Source organism: Prionailurus bengalensis, chromosome D2, assembly GCF_016509475.1.
Source record: "Prionailurus bengalensis isolate Pbe53 chromosome D2, Fcat_Pben_1.1_paternal_pri, whole genome shotgun sequence".
NCBI classification, from domain to species: Eukaryota; Metazoa; Chordata; class Mammalia; order Carnivora; family Felidae; genus Prionailurus; species Prionailurus bengalensis.
This window is the reverse complement of record NC_057351.1, coordinates 19,072,078-19,093,606: the sequence shown is the minus strand read 5'-3', so window position 1 is coordinate 19,093,606 and position 21,529 is coordinate 19,072,078.

The following is a 21,529-nucleotide window of genomic DNA, read 5'->3' as shown; positions in this document are numbered from 1 at the left end:
CTCCTAGAATAACCAGACCATGTTCAAATTTTGCCAATTAGCCAAAACTTTTCATTTACTGCTACTTTATCTAAACAGTATTAAATCCAGGATGGCCACTTGTTTTTATGTCGCTTAAGACTCCTTTATTCTAGAAAAATCCCTTCTAAAAGTACATGGATTTCTCGAAGGGACTAAGCCAGCTGCCTGCAGGGCATCCTATTTTCTGGCGACTGTCTCCTGTATCTCATGGAGCTTATATCTACACGTTATTAGCTAGAATAGGTCATAGCTGGTCAGAAGACCCATAATACCTGTTTGACCCATGACTGGATTAGAGTAATCAAAGTCTGATCTTTCTATGTTACAGGTATATTGTCCCCTTTTGACTACATTCCATAATATTCTTGAATGTACAGTTAGTTCTCCATCAACTTATTCGCATCATAGTTTTAACATCAACCGATAAATCTAAAGTTTATGAAATGATTTTTAAATAATTCTATAATTCATTCTATATTGATTATATTTATTAATTGGCATTCTTTTTTTTAAATAAAAGTTTATTTATTTTGAGAAGAAGAAAGAGAGAGAGAGAACACAAGTGGGTGAGGAGCAGAGAGAGGAAGAGAGAGAGAATCCCAAGTAGGCTCTGTGCTGATAGTGCTGAGCCTGATGTGGGGTTCGAACTCATGAACTATGAGATCATGACCCGAGCCACCCAGGTGCCCCTTAGTTGGCATTCTCATGTAAAGTATCATTTTATCTCATCCACTAGAACTACCTGAATATTCCAAAATCAATTTCCTTAAAGACAGGAAAATGCTTGTCTCTTTCTCTTTAATTAATGTTTTCAAAGTGAAGCATTATTTTATTTTATTTATTTTTTTATGTCTTTCTATTTTTTTTTACTTTTTAATTTACATCCAAGTTAGTTAGCATATAGTGCAACAATGATTTTAGAAGTAGATTCCTTAATGCCCCTTACCCATTTAGCCCAGTCCCCCTCCCACAACCCCTCCAGTAACCCTCCGTTTGTTCTCCATATTTTAGAGTCTCTTATGTTTTGTCCCCCTCCCTGCTTTTATATTATTTTTGCTTCCCTTTCCTTGTGTTCATCTGTTCTGTGTCTTCAAGTCCTCATATGAGTGAAGTCATATGATATTTGTCTTTGTCTGACTAATTTCACTTAGCATAATACCCTCCAGTTCCATCCACATAGTCGCAAATGCCAAGATTTCATTCTTTTTGACTGCCGAGTAATACTCCATTGTGTATATATATATATATATATATACACCACATCTTCTTTATCCATTCATCCATCGATGGACGTTTGGGCTCTTTCCATACTTTGGCTATTGTTGATAGTGCTGCTATAAAAATTGCATGTGTCCCTTCGAAACAGCACACCTGTATCCCGTGGATAAATACTTAGTAGTGCAATTGCTGGGTCGTAGGGTAGTTCTATTTTTAGCTTTTTGAGGAAGCTTCATACTGTTTTCCAGAGTGGCTGCACCAGTTTGCATTCCCATCATTATTTTAATAGCTACCTCAGATGGTGATAAATTAGTTTTCCTTTATGTTTTTTTATAAAAAATTATTGTAAATTAACATATTTTAATTGATTCAATATATTTCAACCATCATAATTACTATGATTTTGATGTTTAAGTTGTCACGATTTGGCAAATGGTCCCTTTTCAAGTGGTCTCTTACGTCCTTTTGCTATGACCCCATTAATATTTGAAAGTTTCCTTACTTTCTAGTGAAGCAAGGTGTCCCAGGTTCATCTTGGCCCTGAATCAGATAAAAATCAGCCATTTCTCGGGGCGCCTGGGTGGCGCAGTCGGTTAAGCGTCCGACTTCAGCCAGGTCACGATCTCGCGGTCCGTGAGTTTGAGCCCCACGTCAGGCTCTGGGCTGATGGCTCAGAGCCTGGAGCCTGTTTCCGATTCTGTGTCTCCCTCTCTCTCTGCCCCTCCCCCGTTCATGCTCTGTCTCTCTCTGTCCCCAAAATAAATAAACGTTGAAAAAAAAATTTTTTTTTTTAAAAATCAGCCATTTCTCCAGGGACTTCTGATTCCTTCAGGGGAAATGGTGATAGAGAGCATGTTCTTGGTCTTTTAAAATTACCTTTATTGATGATATAATGTACATACTATAAAGTGCATCCATCCATTTTTAATGAATGTATATGCGTGTATACATCACCAGAATCAGTACATAGAACATTTCCATCACGCCAAAAGTTTCCTCCTGCCACTTTGCAGTCAGTCTCCCATCCCTACCCGCAAGGAACCACAGCTCTGCTTCTGTCACTATAGATGAGTTTTGAGTACATTCTAAAATATAATATAGCTAGAATCACAGAGTAGCTACTGTTTTTGTGTATAGCTGTCTGTCTCTCGGTAGAATTTTCCCTTGGGGTGGAGATCATTTTTTAAAAACTCAGAAAAAAAGACTTACAGAAAAATCGTAAGTATAATCCAAACAGCCATTTCAGACTGAGCTGCCCACATGACACCCCTCACTCCAAATGCTTTTGTGTGCGGTTCCTATATTACAGTTATCAAAACCAGGATATTAGTATTGTTACATTACTACCATCTAACCTCAGATCCCATTCAAATTCCAGCAATGGCTCGTTGTCAGAAGAATACAAATCAGAATGAAATGTTCCGTGTAGTTGGCATATCTTTTCAGCCTCCTTGATTTTGGAAGAGTTTCTGTCTTTGACTATAATATTTTAAGACGACAGGCTATTTCTTTTCTTCGATAACCCTCAGGGTGCGTTTGTCTGAATCCACCTTTGGATTCAGATTGCACAGCTCTGGCAAGAATGGCACAGAAGCAATGCTGGGTTCTTCTCATTGTATCACATCAGGTGGCACAGGATTTCCATTTAATCCATTACCGATGAATTTCATGTTGCTTACCCGAAGAACGTGGGCTCTCCTACGTTTTCCCACCGAAAAATCATTTGTCACAGACTGGTAATGAAAACACAACATATCAACATTGGTGGCAAGCAGCTAAAGTTTGTTGGGAAATTTGTAGCTTTAGGTGCTTATATTTGAAAAATAAAAAGGTCTGAATCACTGAGCTCAAGAAGCTGAAAAAAAAAAGGGGGGGGGGCGGGGATTGGTGGTGGTGGAATCACACCCAAAGTAAGTACAAGAAAGTAATAAGTAGTCAACAAAATAGAAAAAAGACAACGAAGATAATGAGTGAAACCAAACTGTTGGTTCTTGAAAATGACCGGTGAATCTGTAGTCGGTTGGATTAAGAAGAAAGAAGACGCGTTACCAATAACAAGAGTGAAGGATGGGACTTCACACCTGATGTTATTAAAGACATTAAAAGGATACTACGAGAATAATATAAATACCTTTATGGCAATTAATTCAACCACTTAGGTGACAAAAAAAAAACAACCAAATTCCTTGAAAGACATTATTGCCAAAACTGTCACAAGAAAAAAACCGGAAATTCTTCATACACCTGTGTCTATTAAAGAAATCGAATTGAATTAAAAACCTTCCCCATAAGGAAAACTCCGGACCCCGAAGGCTTCCACATTGAATTTCACTGAACATCGAAGGAAAAAGTAATACCAAGCCTACACAAATTCGTTCTAAAAAACAAAGGAGGAGAGACCATTGCCAGGCTAGCATCACCCAATACCAAAACCTGACGAAGACATTGCGCGAATAAAGCCCCACAAAACCATTTTGCCTCATGAATATCGATGTAAAAAAAACCTTACCAACATATTAGCACCGCATTATGTGGAGGACCGTGGAATTATCTCAGTAGACGCAGAAACAGCGTGCAAAAAAGACTCAGCCTTTTGGGATTTAGCAGTGTGTACCAAGGCTCTCTACGTTTCTCTGGCTGGGGCTGGAATACGTCCTTGCCCTGCCTGAGTTCAGCTTACCACACCCTTATAGCTCCCTCTGATGTGGTCAGAAGTGAGATTCTTGGCAAGGGGTTTTGAAGGTAGAATCACAGGAACAATTGAATCAGTGTTCATGAGAACTCAGTTATTGGTGCCTTCAGAGCACAGAAGAAATAAACTATCCCCTAAAAATAAAGGAACGAGGGATGCCTGGGTGGCTCAGTTAAGCGTCCGACTTTGGCTCAGGTCATGATCTCCTGGTTCGTGGGTTCAAGCCCCGCGTCAGGCTCTGTGCTGACAGCTCAGCGCCTGGAGCCTGCTTCGGATTCTGGAGAGAGAGATTCTCCCTCTCCCTCTGCCTCTCCCTCACCTGCGCTCTGCCTCTCTCTCAAAAATAAATAAACGTTTTTTTTTTAAAAGGAGAATAAAGTAAAGAGAGGTACGTTTAAAAGTAGCTTGGAAGAGAAGTGCTGGAGAGTGACGGAGGGATGTACAGGAAATGTTCAAATGGTCAGAAATGCAGCCCGCTGACTCGGGAAGGTGTTCAGGACGTAGAGCTCCACTTGGGTTGGGCGCACAGCCATGAGATGGGAAGCTGTTGGCGTGCATGAAATCGCCAAGGAGACAGGAGACAGAGGGCAAAAGGAAGAGGGCCAGGGCCAGGATCTTGTGAAGGACTTAGGCTATACTGAGAGGGGGAAGAGCCAGCAAAGACACAGAGGCTAGAATTTCGTGGGGAAGTTAAGGAGCTTTCAAGGAATGAGCGTTACATTTGCACCTGGCAACGAAAAGGTCATCTGTGGCTGTGGAAAGCCTTCCCGTAAATGGTGGGGGTATGACCTTGGCTGCAATGGGTTCATGAGGAGGGGGCGTTGAGGAGGCGGAGGTGGGGTAAGAGCAGGTGAAAGGTAGAGAGCTCAGGGCAGCTGGAGGGCGGTGAGTAGGTGTCCTTCAGTTAGGGGAGACCTAAGTGAGATTTTAGCAAAGGGAATCATCTTTCCCAAAGTCCTGCTCTACATCTAACTTGCTGGTGGTGTGGGTGTTTGGATAATAGAAATCCCATTTGCATCTATTCATGTGTGTATCTGTTTACCACCTGCCTTGTTCCAGGGGATCCCAGTTGGCTTGGCTTTCCTTGTGTCTTGGAACCCCTAGACCCAGCCTCCCGTATGTGCCCATGTTTCATTGTGCCGTAGAGGAGGGCACAGGTCTGTGCGTAAATCGCCAGTTTCCAAGGTTGATGTGGGCTATCAGAGCACGGAAGAAAGAGGGATTGTAACAGGAACACGTAGACTCCATTTTTCCCTCCTTGGGGACCATAATCTTAGCAGACAGCGCAATCTTGTCTGGCTCAGCTGCTCCTACAGATTGCTGGCTGGCCAGATCAACACAAGGTTCTTCCCTTGGGTCTCTAAGGAGCCTCACACGGAGTGGCCAATGCCATGTCCTGGCTCCCGTGATATCCCCCCTCCTGCTGCATTGCCCTGGACCAGGGTCCCTGCAAGGCTGAGAGACCCTTTCCCCCCAAGTATGGCTCACTCCGTTTCTGGCTTCAGAGCTTTGTGGCCTCACTGTCCTGTGGGCCCTTCTGTCAGATGTGATATATGGACGGTGTCCATGGACCAGGCACAGGGCTATCTGAAGACACCGTTACCTCAGCAGACCCCATGTCTCTTGAAAACACGCTACCCGTTAGGGCTTTTTGACCCAGGAGATCCGCTCACAAAACCACCTTCCTTCCTGGACCTACCAAGACAGTTTTAGCCCTGCTTTTAAAACACCTTCTCTTAAAAATGCAGGCAGTGGCTGAAAACTCCTTTGTCCCCATCTAGTCAAACTCCCCTCCCTGCCCATTTCCATTGTCAGACGTCTAAGCACAAGTCTTGAGAGGTCAGAGGTCATGTCCAGAGTCACACAGATGTGCTGTGATGGAGGAAGGCCTGGCTTCTCACTGAATCCAATGGTCTTGTAAAGGATCTGTGTCTTGCTATGAGATGGCAGGGTTTTCCGAGTCACCAAAGTACTATAAATGAACACCCAGTATAACCCAAGCCTATCCTCACAGCCTCAGAGACGCTTAGGGGAATTCTGTACCTTCAGAGAGATCAAACGGTTGATCGTCAAGTCCAAGGACATCACTGGGCTGGGAACTCTGAGCTTACCCTTGGTGTCACTGGGCTGGGAACTCTGAGCTTACCCTTGGTGTCACTGGGCTTTTTAATTTGCAGAGACTGTATGAAGGGACCGAGTGTCCGGGGCTGTACGCAAGTGTTGCAAAACAGATACTTTTCTATTTCAGAATTGTTCATGGTCCATGCTTTGTGGATTTCAGGGCTCTTGGTCAGCATCTGCTAATCATTCCTCATTGTCTTTTTGTTAGTGGGTTAGGATTATTGCCCCTTATCTGAGAAATGGAAAAAGCCAACAGCCTGTTCCAAGGGAGTGGACAATCGGCCCAAGTGGCAAAGGACTCAAGCCTGTTGACTGGGCCAGGGACACCCCATGGGCAGTGCTGACTTTTCTCCATCTCGGAGAAGCCTTTCAAGGCCAACCTCAGAATGTCATTTTAGACCCAAAGCCGTCTGGAATGAGGATAACCCTTTTTAATAGAAGCGAACATTGGGGCGCCTGGGTGGCTCAGTCAGTTAAGCGTCCGACTTCGGCTCAGGTCATGATCTCACGGTCCGTGAGTTCGAGCCCCGCGTCGGGCTCTCTGCTGACAGCTCAGAGCCTGGAGCCTGTTTCCGATTCTGTGTCTCCTTCTCTCTCTGACCCTCCCCCATTCATGCTCTGTCTCTCTCTATCTCAAAAATAAATAAACATTAAAAAAAAAAAAAAAGAAGTGAACGCCTTCATCTCCCAAGCACTCCCTTCACCCAGCAGGTCTGGCCAGTCACCCTCCCTGCCTGTCCCACCCTGTTAGACACACAAAAATATCATCCGTTCCCTCCTCTGAACATCCTGAAAATAACAGGACCTATTACAGACCAAATGCTTGAGTCCCCCCGCCCCCGCAATTCATATGTTAAAACCCTAACGCCCAACGTGACTGTACTTGGAGATGAGAAGAAGGTGACAAAGGTTAAATGACATCATAAGGATGGGGCCCAGATACGATGGAGCAGGTGTCCAGATAAGAGGAATCGACACCAGAGCTCTCTCTCTCTGCCGCGTGAAGACACAGCAAGAAGGCCGTCGTTTACAAGCCAGGAAGAGAGCTCTCCCCAGGAACCAACCCCAAGCCAATCCTTGATTCAGACTTCCGGCCTCTGGAAGGTGATAAAATAAATTTCTGTCGTCTAAGTCACCCAGTCTGAGGTGTTTGGTTATGGCGGCCCAAGCTGACTAATACAGCATCGTAAAGCTAAAGGAGACCTCAGAGAGTGTTTGTTTAAAATCCCTATTTTGAAAATGAGGAAATTGAGGCCCCGAGATGTGATTTGGTGGCGGTCGTGTTGCTTTTAAGTGACAGAGCCAAACCCAGAACAGGGTGTCTGATTTATAAGCCAGGTCATTTCTTTAAAAAATTTTTTTTTTCAACGTTTATTTATTTATTTTTGGGACAGAGAGAGACAGAGCATGAACGGGGGAGGGGCAGAGAGAGAGGGAGACACAGAATCGGAAACAGGCTCCAGGCTCCGAGCCATCAGCCCACAGCCCGACGCGGGGCTCGAACTCCCGGACCGCGAGACCGTGACCTGGCTGAAGTCGGACGCTCAACCGACTGCGCCACCCAGGCGCCCCTAAGCCAGGTCATTTCTTACTATGCTGTACCACGCACATCTTGTGATTCCAGCTACCTGTACCCCTACCCTTGATAGGCTACACTACTCCTTTTACTTCAGAGAGCCTCTGTTATCCTCCTGAACACGTCACAGGATAAGAGAAGAATGATGCGAAACATTCGTCAAAAAGTGATTTCGAGCCACAGCTTTTTAGGCCTCAAAACCCAAGCGTTTAATGGAGGCAGGCAAGTAAATGTGCCAAGTGGCTGGGTAGAGAGCAATAGGGAGTGGTGGGGATTGTGGCAAATGAGCAAGCATATAGTCTAGGGCCTTTAAATTCCAGTCAAAAAAATTTTCACCGTCCAAAACACATCTGGCCCATGGGCTACGTGTTTGGCCGCCTGTAGGCCAAGCTAGGCCACCAAAGTAAAGAAATTCTGAAATCCCGGTGCCTCAAAGCACTAAAAGTGTATTTCTTACTCACGTCACATCCTGATGTGGTCGGAGATGGGGAAGGACTCTGTTACACTCAGTTGTTTAAAGATCTGGCTCCTTCCATATTGGGGAACCACCAGCCCGACACATGGCCTTCCAGGTTATAACAGAAGGAAGAGGGAGAGTGTACAGGAAGCTGGTTTATGGGCCGGGCTTAGAGATAGGGTCCCTCATTTCAGCCCTTGTGACACTGGTGAGAGCCATCCCATGGCTCCCCCTAGAAGCAGGCAAGCTGCACACGTCACCTTACGAGCCCAGGGCGAACATGAAGTGGTTTGTGAGCACGTGGCACTGTTTCCGTCTTAGTCACTCACAAGCGCTGTGCTCCGACACATGTGAGTCTATCGACTCATTCTGGGAGGCAGGCGTGGTGACCTCACCTCGCTGATGACCGACACTGAGGACCAGAGAAGCCAATCCACCTCTCCCCGCCACACAGCCACTAAGAGAAGGACAGAACTCCTGCTCTCCAGCCCCTCCCCCCTGCCACGCTGTAACCCAGTTCCCAGAACGGGCAGAGGAGATTTCTAGCTTGTGGCTGTCCCGCTGAGAAGGGCGTTCATAATGGTGGCCATCCCGTTCCTCCAAGGACAGAGCGCCCCTTCTGGCCGGAAAGGTCTAAAAGCGATGGCTTCTCCTCTATAAACAGAGGGTGACCAGATGGGGAGGGAGGGGCAAGGAGCCAGGGCTGGGGACTGCAAAGGCTGTGAATGCCATGGGGGGCCATACGGGGCACCCACCGACGATTGAGGGGAGTTAACTTAGCGTCTACCAGTGCGGCACCCGGGGTGCTGGGGAGTCTCAGGGGGCAGGGGTCCGGGTTTGCACATCGGGACGCGGGATCCACACCAGGCCAGCTACAAGGGGGCAGAGAGCACGGCCGGCGGAGCTGGGGCTCTGGGATGAGAAGCCCAGTCAAGATGTAAGTGCTGATTTGTAGGATTTGGGAAACAGGGACGCGACTCCAAAAGTATGAAACTGGAGACGGCAAACAGATCGCTAGTTTCGTGTTTTTATTTTGTGTTTAAAAAAAATTTTTTAAATGTTTTTATTTATTTTTGAGAGAGAGAGAGAGAGCAAGCAGGGGAGGGGCAGAGAGAGAGAGGGAGACACAGAATCCGAAGCAGGCTCCAGGCTCTGAGCTGTCAGCACAGAACCTGCCGTGGGGCTCGAACCCATAAACCGTGAGATCATGACCTGAGCTGAAGTCGGACACTTAACTGACTGAGCCACCCAGGCGCCCCTATTTTTGTGTTTGGTTTTATTTGTCTTGACCTCTTTCCGCTAGGAATCTCAAAGACCCACCTCCAGTAAAGTTCTCCTCAGAGGCTGAAAGCCACAGGGGGCTGAGCGCTCTGTGAGCCCGGGACGTCGGCCGGGACAGTGGGCAGCGAGGGGTGTGGGTCGGCCCCGGGGGCAGCTCTGCCCAGGGGACTCTCCCCTCCGCCAAGGAGATGCTCCCTGCCAGCGGCCCCCGCAGAGGTGGGATCCCGGCAGAGGGCTCCTCAGACTCTGCCTGTTGAGGGGAACCAAGGCTCATTCGGGTCGTCTCAGCTCAGGGGATGGAAGGTGTTACTTTAAGGACACGTGTGACCTCACGGGAATGCCGCCACGACAAACAAGCAGGCCAGTCACAAGCGCTGGTTTGTGGTAACTGGCAGGCCTCATAGGCCGGCCTGGAGGCTTCTTCTGCTCCTGTAGGCCGCGTTCTCTGGGATGCCTCTACCTACCTCCTCCCGCCCATTTTGCGGGGGACAGGGGCACACAGAGGGGACCGTCGCCACCTCGTTCTACAGGAACAGGGGGGACATTCCCTCAGTGAGAAACAGAGGTCGTGGTAGGCGCTGTGCCTGATGGCGATCAACATAAAGGCGGGAATGTCATTTCAGTGACATCTGCAACAATCCTGAAGTGTCTTTGGGGGACAGGGGTGACATACGGTGAAAAAAACGTCACTGATCCAGACCCAGGTTCTTAATCAGAGGGGCATGAGGGTCTGGGACCTTCCTGAAGGCATGGAAGAAATGAGTGTATAGGAATGAATACGTTTTGTCCCCCCTGGGGAGAATATCCACAGTTTTTTTTTTTTTTTTTTTTTTTTTTTTTTTTTTTATTACATCCTCAAAGGGCTCCACGCCTAACCACGGTCAGGGACTCCCACCTCCAGGCACAAGAGCGCTCTCCCCAAGGAGACTGTGAAATCCGTGTTTCACTGATCTTTTTGTTGTTGTTTTCTGATTTGAGAAGCAGTCGATGTTTCTGCGAAGACAGGGAAACAATGCAACAGAGGGCTGGATAGAAAAGCAGAGAACACAATTAATTGCATCTTTACTCGACATCAGATTTTCATCGAGGATACACTGCACGTCCCGGGTGCTGAGGGTACAGCAATGGTGAGGAACACAGACCCCGATGTCTTCCCTCACGGGGACCGCGGTCGGGCGGGCTGGGGGCCTGGGGGGGGGGGGCGCGGTCAGACAGAAATGCGCAAGAATGACACGAATGAGTGAACTCGGAGGATGTTGGGTGGCGGTGAGCGCTACAGAGAAACATGAAATAAGGGGGCCGCGGGAAAGCCTCACGGCTGAGGCGACATCTGCAGGGAGCCCGCAGCCGGGAGGGCCGGCTCTCCGGGGAGGGCTGTCCAGGCAGAGGAAGGAGGCCAGGGGCAAGTGCAAAGGCCCTGAGGCAGGAGGCCCCAGGGTGGGGGGAGGGCCCGGTGAACGCACGTGACAGAGCTGACCTGCAAACCGGAAAGCAGCGGCTTCCAGATGTTCCGCCGCGGACCCTGATGCACAACTCCCACGGGCCCACCGACTCGGTCGGTACGTGCCGTCTGTCCCCACGGGGCGGCCCACTCTAGGGTCCCCAGCAGCCTGACCGCCACACGGCCCAGGACGTGGGCAGAGTCGGGGGTGAAGGGAAAAGTGAGGCATGGTTGTGATGGAAGATTTAGAAAACGCACACGAGTGAAAACAAAGAACACGGATCTTGGGCGCACAGGCTCACGTTTCTGTTTGGCCACGGGGGCAGGTGGAAGATTCATTATCTGGGGCTGCTGGCAGCGAGCCCTGAGTATGAGCCCATCTTCTCGCTGCTTTCGAAACAGCTGCATTGCGTGGCTCTCGGCCTCCTGAGCTATTAAATGCAACCAGACATGTGATTTAAAAGAGGCTCTGCCGCCGTGATTCCGTGGTGTCATCAAAAATGCGCCGGGGTGGCTCGGGTGGGTGTGGGAGGCTCCTTTGCACGAAGCCCGTGGCCTCTGCGGGCTCTGTCCGCCCGCAGCCCTCCCGGGTCTGCTGGGGGCTCAGGCTGCGTGTGGGGTGGGGATTTGCCTCAGAAAAGCAGCCGGTCTGTTTTTACTTAAGTTACACGAGATCATTATTTAACAGCATGGCCACAGGGGAGAGAGCGTTTTCCCGGTTCCCGACGTGATAAAAGACCCCTTTCTCGAGGAGTAACAAGTTAGAATAAAAGGGCTGCTTGGCTGTCACTGCAAAGTGCAATTCCAGGCAGCACATAACAGAGCCCCCCCACCCCCAAAATAGTTCTAGGTATGCAGAACTAAAAGCGTGCGGAGAGAGAGAACGTTCTGGCAATCTAGAACGAGGCTTGTTTGGACTTCAAAGGTAATTTTCTGTGGCCTGAAATAATAGTTGATTTTTCCCCCCTTCCTAACACAAATGTGCAATAGCTTTATTTTTTTTTTATTTTTATTTTTTAACGTTTATTTATTTTTGGGACAGAGAGAGACAGAGCATGAGCGGGGGAGGGGCAGAGAGAGAGGGAGACACAGAATCGGAAGCAGGCTCCAGGCTCTGAGCCGTCAGCCCGGAGCCCGACGCGGGGCTCGAACTCACAGACCGTGAGATCGAGACCTGAGCTGAAGTCGGCCGCTTAACCGGCTGAGCCACCCAGGCGCCCCTGTGCAATAGCTTTAAAGAGGCCCAAGCATCAAGGCGACTTACACCATTTATTGAAATGTCACGCTGGGCTGGTTCAAGTGGATACGAAAACTTTGTGCCTAAGGCAGCCCTCCCCGTACTCTCCCTCCAGAAAAAATCCTTGAAAACTCAAAGCAGTCAGGGTTGAGTGTTACTCCTTGAAGGACACCTGGAAGGCCCAATGCCAAGTGCAGTGGGTTCTTTGGCAAGTTCTAGACTTGGGCTTGGAAAACAGAATCATGGGGCTTTATCCAAAGTGTAGGTCACTAGCTCTTCGTGACTTTGGGCCCAGTCTCCGAGTGGCCACACGGAACAAACAGCAGAAGCCAACCAAAAGGACTCGAGAGATGTTTGCTTAAACATTCTGTGTGTTTTTCCTGACCGTTGGCACTAAGAGTTTACTCGAGGCTGACAGTTTGTTGCATTTGGAAGCATCTTCCATTCCACACGGGCCAGTTGTTCAGGTTTTGCTGCCACGGGGCAGCTTGAACCCTCTCGACTTTGTGGCCAACAGGGTGTAGATGGAGTGTGGGTGGAACCAGATCCACGGGTTGGGTCCGGAGAGCTGTGCACGAGGGCGGTTTGGTCTGTCCTGGGTCCCTGCCAGTGACCAGAACAGGACATATTATGGCAACTCCATCAGATGTAGACTGTTTCCTGGGTTCGTGTACTCAGACCACGCTTGGGACTTATGCTGGGCCCTGTAGTCGACGCCACCTTCCGGAAAAATACGAAAACCCGAATGGCCAAAGCAAATATTTCTATCTGCATCCTGCCTTTCCTTCCCCGTCCTCTCGTCGAGAAAATACCTGGAAGGAGACTGCACTCAACAGTCTATAAACACTGCTCAGGGTCAGCGTCTCCTGGGCTGGCCCCTTCCTCCCGGCTGAAGTGGGGGGGAACTGGTCCTGGAAATACTCCTGACCTGCTTGGGTCTGCGGCCGAGCTCAGAGTCTGTACCCGAGCCGCCGTCTGCCACCGCCTCGGGACCAGACGAGGGTCTCCTCTGGCCTTTAGAACAGAACGGAGGAGTGTGGCAATGTCGTCTGGCAGGGTTGCAGACCGAACGTTGCAGCCTAAGGCGAGCTCCTCCGCCAGCCCCTCCACACCTGCTCCTTGCCAGCCCCCCCAGCCTGCCCGGAGTCTCTGACCTTGTAGGGTCCTCCCTCTGAGCACATGGCGGGGCCTCTGGCTCAGCCTAACCTGTGCTTTCCGGCTCCATGGACAGAGCCCCCGTGCGCACATACCTGCAGGTGGCAGGCCGGAGGAGCCCTGGCAGAGAGGGGCTCGGGGACACACCCGGCTGAGCGCTCACGTGGGCCGGGGGCCCAGACGGAGCCGTGGCGGAGAGGGGCCGCAGGCGGAGAGGAGTGGGTCGCTTTCAGGAAGCTCTTTGCGTGACTCTGGGAGCACGCCACCTCGCTTCGAGGCTCGGATGAGAAGGCGTGACAGACTCGGGAAAAGTGGCGCTCCGCTTCTGCACGGGACGCTGTCCACCGCTGGGGGAGGGACACGGCCGCGGCGTCCCTGCGAGGCCCCCGATGCCTCCGGCAGCTTCTGAGCGGAAGCTCCTACAAGGAGCCAGAGGGAGAGGGAGAGGCCTGGTAGGGAGCGTGAGTGTGATCGTTCGGACTCCCCGGGCAACAGGTGCTGTGCTATCTTCGCATCTTGATGTCTGTCTGTCACCGTCGTCGTCATCTCCCTTTGTCAGATCTCTATCGCACCCGTCTAGATCTATCATCCATTAGCTCTCCGTATCTATCGTATCTGTCATCTAGGCTTTGATCCGGGTCAGGCGAGGTCAGCTGCGGGCTTGCCGTCGCACGTGCGGAACGCCCGTGTGCCTTCTCTCGTTGGTACTGACCACGCGGTGACCGGTTGGGGAACACCCGTGCAACACGGCCACTAGGCCTTAGCCCTGACCGACGGAGGAAGCCCGTACCTCACAGGTGACCCTCCACCCAAGGAGGCCGTTAGAAAAGCAACCAAGGGAAGGTCGTCTCTAAAAAAGCACGCATCGCCGCACCCTGGGCCAGCTTTGCCGGCGGCAGCGAAGGGCAGGGCGCCCGCAGCTGGACTTTTCCCAGCCTCTTTTTTTCACATGCCACAGGAGACTCTTTGCTAGAAGAGGCCCTCAGTTGGCACCCCTCCACTGTTTACATTTGGTCATTAATTCCCAATTCCCACGAGTCAACCGGAGAGCTCTGCCGGGGGTGGCCATTCTGCTGTGCTGTTTTGTCTGGATGAAATCCACGGGCTCTTTGCTGATATATTTTCCCTCAAGGAAAAAAAAGGAAAAGATAGCCATACGCAGGCAAAATATGTACATGGATCGTCGGGGCCGCCGCGAAGCCGGAAAAAGTGAACTAGTTCAGCTGAAACAGGAGCCAACCCAAACACCAGGCCAACACGAGCTTAGGAAATGTTGCTAAAAAGGAAAGATGTAACGCAGAAACAGAGGACTGTGCAGTCTGATGATTCTGATGGTCGTCATGAAGGGGGATCGCCTTCCGTGGAGGTCCTCCTGAGGCTTCCGGTACTGAATCTTGTCCACCCTGTCACTGATGGTGACGATCGGCGCCGTGGGCTAATGACGCCCCATCGCTCCCGAGGCTCTCCTGGGAGCTCTCCTTCAGCCCTGCCTTCTCCCGGCCTGACCTCCAGATGAGGTGGGGTTCTGCCGAGCAACTTCCCTCCTGGAACACCTGACTTCGGAGCTGAGCTAAGTGAGGCGGGAGGCTGGACACGAGGCCCCTGGTGTGGGGATGTGAGATTACAGTGGTCGAGATCGCGGTTCTACGTTCGGCCGCTGTGGCACAGCTTTTTGATTTCGTGGAGGCGGCTTCCTTGTGACACTTCCGGAGCCTGCAGCTCTGGTCGCGGGTTCCCGGCCCAGGGAGCGGTCCCCCAGGGGCCGCAGCAGCTGCAGCAACTTTGGTGGCCAGTTCTGCAGTCTGGCTTTGGGTGTCGGGCCTAGAAGCTTGGCTCCTGGTCTGTTTCCTCGGCTCTCCCGCTGATCCTGTAAACCGCTAGAAACCCTAAATAGATAGATCCTTCTTTGCTTAAACTGGCAGAAGCCTATCGTCTTCTCTGCGACTCTGCCCTGCTTAATGCAGAGTACAAAACACGGGTGCCACGTTCCCTCCACAATGGATAGGGGGGCAGGGACACATCTTGGGTAAGTTGCTCAATCTGAGCAGAATTTGAAGGATAAAGGAGAGCTGGTCAGCTTTTCAACCTTTCCAGTTTCAAAGAGTCTCTCCAGTCCTGATATTGATCCCCTTTGAGAACCACGGGGAACTCTCCGCCTCTTAAACCGTGTTGAGAGTATGAGGCTGCGCCGGCACATCTGCTGGTGACAGCGACATTCTTGGGGAGCAAGAGGGTCTGGACACGCTTGTCACTGCAGCGACAAGCCAACTCTTGCCGCTAATGGGTCCTTGATGTTCAGCAGAGACACCCTGAGGATTCTGTCATAGCTCTTTCCTCTGTGTGTGCTTGGGTCGCGTGGATGGTCTCCTTCTTCTGGGTCCTCTATCTTCTGGATAACACGTTATCCAGACTGAGGGAAGCAGAATGACGGCCCCTCTACCCCGCCGCCTGAGATAGCCACATCCTAATCCCCAGAGCCTGTGAATGCATTCTGTTTCGTGGAAGAAACTGCTAATAAACCTTCAGATAGGGGGATTGTCTTGCCCTGTCTGGTTGGACCCAATGTAATCGCAAGGTGAGCGTCCCTGAAGGTGGAGGAGAGTCACAGGGGGCTGTAACTGTGGAAGATGATCAGAGATACAACATTGCTGGCTTTGAAGAAGCCTGAAAGGGGCGGTGGGCAAAGAAGTACAGGGACCTTTAGAATCTGGAAAAGGCAGGGAAATCGATTTTTCCCTAGCGCCTCCAGAACAAACGCGCCCCCGTCATCACCTCGATTTTAGCCCGGTAAGAACTGTGTCAGGCTTCTGGCCATCAGAAACGTAAGGTAGTACATTTATGTTGTTTAAGCCACCAGGTTTGAGGCGAGGTGTTACAGCAAGAGCGAAAAACTAAAATATCGACCTTAAATCATTCGTTCATGTGACTCCGTCAAACCCCAGATGAGTTCATGGCTGAGAAAATGGCCTCGGGCCTGTGGCAGCTGGAGAGGGAGATCTTGCAAACAAGTGTTCTGTTTCTGAAAAGACTGGCCCATGGAAAAACCATGCTTCTGTCGACTCAGTTATGGATGCGAGAAACAATGCGTAAGTCACACGTAAGAGCAAATTTCTGAACATTTATGATAGACGTTTTACATAATTCTACACAAAGCAGTCTTGTCCAGGATCCTATTTCCACGGGGTCTGTAATAAGATGAGAAGGTAACTGTCCTATGTAGAAAACTGAAGCTTGGGGGGTGCCTGGGTGGCTCGGTTGGTTAAGTGGCCGACTTCGTCTCAGGTCATGATCTCGCGGTTCACGAGTTCGAGCCCCTCGTCGGACTCTGTGCTGATAGCTCGGAGCCTGGAGCCTGCTTCGGATTCTGTGTTTCCCTGTTTCTCTGCCCCTCCCCTGCTCAGGCGCTGTGTCTCTTTCTCTCTCTCTCTCTCTCAAAAATAAATTAAAAAAAAAATTTTTTTAAATAAAAAAAAATTAAAGCCTGAATCAGTTGTAAGAGGGGAAAAAATACACTTGAAGTGCCATTATGTATTGTTTCTATCAGATCTCCCAAACACATTATTAAAATTTGAATGTGCTATTTCAAGCACTGTCCAAGGACTTTGAAAGCCCATTAAAGCCATCGTGCACTGTACTCACTGTCGGGGGTGCATTCTGTTGAACATTCCTAGAAGACCGGGACCAGGTGATTCAGCTCTGGAGGGTCTCTTTATTTTTTATTTTATTTTTTTTTTTTTAAATTTTTTTTTCAACGTTTATTTATTTTTGGGACAGAGAGAGACAGAGCATGAACGGGCGAGGGGCAGAGAGAGAGGGAGACACAGAATCGGAAACAGGCTCCAGGCTCTGAGCCATCAGCCCAGAGCCCGATGCGGGGCTCGAACTCACGGACCGCGAGATCGTGACCTGGCTGAAGTCGGACGCTTAACCGACTGCGCCACCCAGGCGCCCCATGGAGGGTCTCTTTAGATGCTCTGCACACAGGGCCCGAGCACAGAAATTTAAGAAATATTTGTTGGCCAATAGCCACTCGGTTCCTGACTGCCACTTGACAAAATGCTCGTCTATGCGTCAACTCTTCAGCACTAAGGAGCTTAGTGAAGCTTCACAAGGTATTCAACTAACAAGTCCCTGAGGGGGGCCTGGCGCCTGGAGGAGTCTGAGTGCCTCCTGGCACCCAGATGTGTGCCAACACGGGCAGACTCACGGGGGCCCGGGGAAGGTACTGGCTTGGGTTCGGAGGCATGACTGCTGACGGAGAAAATGGAAGGTGAGCATCGTCTACTGGGAGTGAGAGGATAAGGCTCAGGCAGTGGCAACAGCAGGGAGCCCAGATGGCTGGGAGCCAAGACAAGAGGAGCAGGAGGGGAGATGGGGAGAGTAAGGAGGGAAGAGTGAGGAGGGGGCGGGAGGGCTGGGTTTCTACCGCACAGCTGGGCACAGCTTCTCCTCATCGAGAACCAGAGCCCTTGAGCCTCAGCGCAGGCCCCAAGGAAGAGCGGAGGAGGTGAGAACGGGGAGGAGGGGGTCATTAGGCAAAAGGGTCTCAAAGGCCCACCGACCGGCTGCAGTAGAACAGGAGACACCAGAAATTCACGAGCAGGTCCTCATCTACCATATTTTATTCACTTTAGGATCCATGTTTTTTTTTTTTTTTTTTTTCCTTCCCATTTTAACATCCTGACATAGGATTGTGTGTTACAGTTGATGGTGTTTAGTCACAGCCACTAGGCGTGAACGTGGTTGTTACTCGTGGTGGCACCGACTGGACCACTGCAGGTCTTTAATGTTCCAATCAACAAAAAAGGACAGTCTGAGGAAGGAGGAAATACGAGTCGCAGGCATCGTCTAAAGTCTTTCCATGGAACTGAATTTCAATGGAAAATACTTTACACACTGATTGTTTCTGGTAAGGTCACGAAAGCACCAGAATCACAACTTGCAGAATGGGTCGTAAGGGCTTGGGAGCAGATCCTGTAAATGATCACGGGGCACTTTCTAAGAAATGCTGTATCATAAGCTTGAGAAAAACACAGTCGAAAACTGAGTTAAAATGACCCAGAAGAATCAGACTGCGGCTGCAGAGAATTCCTAGAAACATTTTTAACCAGCTTAGTTCAACCATGTTTTCCTTTTTATGCTTGCACAAATATGATATTTCAGTATAGGAGTTTTTTTTTTTAATGTCTAAGCTCTTTCAGCGAATGTAAATTAAAAATTCTGAGAGAAGAAAAGTAGTTTAATTGCAGACATTTGTCTTTATTTCTTAATGTCCATGAAATAATGAGGTATCTTATCGTGTCTTAGATTTTCTGAAAATCTAACCTAGTCTCTTCAGTTGTGTTACTCTGCTATCAAACCTACCAAAGGGATTTAAATTTTTGGACATCGTTCTGTATGGCTAGAAGTCGCAATATGCTGGGTCAGTTTTTATAGATTCTTGCTGACTGCAGATGTTTGCAAGCCTATTTTATTTCTTTAAACACAGGGAGCATGGTTGTCTGATAATCTTTGCCTGACAATTCCAGTATCTAAATATTGAAGGCCTGTTTGTTCTGTTTATGGTGTTGATTGTTTTTCGTTTATGATGTTTTGTTTTGTTTGTATGGTGTTTCGTTTCCTTGTGTGCTTGGTTATTTTTGACTGTGTACTGCTCATTGTCCCTATAAAAGTGTTTATGGACCTATGTCGAGAAAACATTTATCCATGAAAGGATTTGTGGTTGATTCACCCAGGGAGGCACCCCAGGCACTCCCACTGTGGGACCATATTAAAATAAACTCATGGTATGAGGTTTTCTGTACCACCCGGGCAACACGAAGCCATCATGCACGTCCTTATAAGAGTCAGCTTGCAACCACCACTTCTTAAGACAGTTATTGTTTTCCTTTTCTTTTTTCCTCTGCTCTGCTTAGCACCGGTCCCACAAAGCTGCCAAAGCTGAAGCCCAGGCATGCCCAGTTTGGTAAAGGACCTAGGGCAGAAGCAGCTTCAACCCTCCTGTTTGTTTCTGAGTTTCCCTTTTGCCGTAGGCTTTGGCCTGGTACTTCCTTACTATTTTGTTAGTTATCGCACGTTGTTAAGGAGATACTTTTATTTCTTTTATTTTTTTAAATGTTTTTATTTATTTTTGAGACAGAGGGAGACAGAGCGTGAGCAGGGGAGGGGCAGGGAGAGGGGGAGACACAGAATCCCAAGCAGGCTCTGGGCTCTGAGCTGTCAGCACAGAGCCCAATGCGGGGCTTGAACTCACGGACCGTGAGATCATGACCCGAGCTGAAGTCGGACGCTTAACTGACTGAGCCACCCAGGCGACCCAAGGAGATGCTTTTATTTTATTTTATTTTTATCTTTTTTAAATTTTTTTTTCAACGTTTATTTATTTTTGGAACAGAGAGAGACAGAGCATGAACGGGGGAGGGGCAGAGAGACAGGGAGACACAGAATCGGAAACAGGCTCCAGGCTCCGAGCCATCAGCCCAGAGCCTGACGCGGGGCTCGAACTCACGGACCGCGAGATCGTGACCTGGCTGAATTCGGACGCTTAACCGACTGCGCCACCCAGGTGCCCCAGGAGATGCTTTTAATATTTAATCTAGAATGTTGGTTGTTTTCATGGGGAGAGTTGATTCAAATGACTCAACTGAAATTTCTGTAAGAAGAAATCTCTGTTACTATTATTATTTTTTCAATTTCCTTAGTCTATAGGTACTTTGGCCTTCTACATGTGGGGTGAGAATCAAAATCAGAGAAAAAGAATGAAAGAGTCAGCCCCTTTGGGGCTTAGAGAGTTGATATTACAAAACAGCAGGACTTGAAATGATTCAAATTTCCACCAGTGGCAGAATGAAAAAATAAGAGGTGTGGTCATTCACTGGAATCCTATATTATACCCATGAAAATAGACAAACTACTGTTACATGCAAATCATGCAGGAATCTCATAAAAAAGGTGAGTAAAATACACCAAGTATAAGAGAATTCACACCACATGGATCCATTTAAATTTTTTAATGTTTATTTGTTTATTGAGAGAGAGAGAGAGAGAGAGAGAGAGAGCATGAGTAGGGGAGGGGCAGAGACAGAGGGAGACACAGAATCCGAAGCAGGCTCCAGGCTCTGAGCTGTCAGCACAGAGCTGGACGTGGGGCTCGACCTCACAAACTACGGCTCGATCATGACCTGAGCCGAAGTCGGACACTCAACCAACGGAGCCACCCAGGCGCCCCAACGCGTGGATTCATTTAGATAAAATTTAAAAAGAGGCAAAACGAGTCTGTGATATTAGGATCATGGTTACCTTGGGTGGTAGGGAGGGAGGAAGTGAGTAGGAAAGGGCCTGGGGGAAGAGTTCTGGGTTCTCTTCCCCGGTTGCATTTCTGTATACTAGTCTGGTCTCTTTGGTGTATGAATTTTGTGAATACCTGTCAAACTGTATATTTATGACTTGTGCACGTTATGTATCTTATATTTTAATTAAACATTTCAAAGTTATAAAACATAGTTGAGTGTTGTTGGGTTTTTTCCTATGAAAGACCGTATCTGTTTCATTTGGGGGACGGCTGGGTACAGTGCACTTTATTGATGGTACATGACAACATAGGGCCCTCTAAGCTCCTCCCCTTTTCCAGGGAGTCTTCGACGGGGAAGTGTGTAGAGATCAGGAGATTCTGACTTGAGGGATGAGTTGGGACAAGGGGCCCCTTTCGTCCTCCTCATATCTGTTCAACTTTTGGATACAGAGAAGTACAAAGTCCTTTTCCAGATGGCTTTTGGGCTCTCTGGGAGTTGACCCTAGGGTGATACAACCCGAACTCTGAAAATCAGCACCAGGGCCTCGTATCACTGGGGCACCTCGGAGCAATTTCAGAGAGCAGTGCGAGAGAAGAGCCTCACTTTACAAACCCACTCATTATTTCATCTTTCCCAAGTGAATCTGGTCATGTTTTATTCATTGAAAATACAGATTTTCATTGTTTGCCTTTCTTCCTCTCTGAAGGTGGTGGTTACAGTGATCCGTCACCAAAATCCAGCCTTCGCCTCCTGGGGTGGCAAGGAGAGGTGGCTTTCTGTGCCTCCCCGCCTGTCCTGGCACTTGACCCCCCCCCCCGCCCCGCCCCCCGCCAGCTGCTCTCCGCACAGGCTCCTTAAGAGCCCCACTGCTGGGAGGCAGCTAACAGGGCCAAGAGGAAAGGAGTTTTTGTTTCCCATTGTTCCAAGGATGGGAAGGTGTCTGGGTAGAAGGGTGGTGTTAAAAGGGAGAAAAGAACATTAAAAATTCACGTGGATGATCCATTGGCTGGCTGCTCAGGACCCAATTTCTCTCTGCAC